Here is an 810-nt window from a genome sequence, read left to right as displayed (position 1 = left end):
GGGGAATGGGATAGGCTGGTGATGGGTATTAAGGAGGGCACGTATTGCGTGGTGCACTGGGTGTTACACGCAAGTAATGAATCATAGAACTTTACATCAAAAACTAGGGATGTACTGTATGGTGACTAACATAATATAATAAAAAATATTATTATTAAAAAAAGAAACTATTATCAACAACTATATGCCAATAAATTAAACAACCTGGAAGAAAGGGATGCCTTCCTGGAAACTTACAAACTACCAAGCCTGAAAGAGGAAGAGACTGATAACCTAAATAGGCCAATATCAAGTAAAAAGATTGAAGCAGTGATCAAAAACCTGCCAAAAAACAACAGTCCAGGACCTGATGGATTCCCTGGGGAATTCTACCAAACATTCAAAGAAGAAATAATACCTATTCTCCTGAAGCTGTTTCAAAAAATAAGAACAGAAGGAAAACTTTCAAACTCATTCTATGAAGCCAGTATCACCTTGATCCCCAAACCAGGCAAAGACCCCATCAAAAAGGAGAATTACAGATCGATGTCCCTGATGAATACGGATGCCAAAATTCTCAACAAGATCCTAGATAATAGGATCCAACAGTACTTTAAAAGGATTATCCATCACAACCAGGTGGGATTCATCCCTGGGATGCAAGGGTGCTTCAACATTCGCAAATCAATCAGTGTGATAGATCACATTAATAAGAGAAGAGACCCTCTCAACTGATGCACAAAAAGCATTTGACAAAACACAGCATCTTTTCCTGATTAAAACCCTTCAGAGTGTAGGGATAGAGGGTACATTCCCTCAATCTCATAAAAA

Source organism: Ailuropoda melanoleuca, chromosome 10, assembly GCF_002007445.2.
Source record: "Ailuropoda melanoleuca isolate Jingjing chromosome 10, ASM200744v2, whole genome shotgun sequence".
Lineage (NCBI taxonomy): Eukaryota > Metazoa > Chordata > Mammalia > Carnivora > Ursidae > Ailuropoda > Ailuropoda melanoleuca.
Note: the sequence above shows the minus strand (reverse complement) of the source record.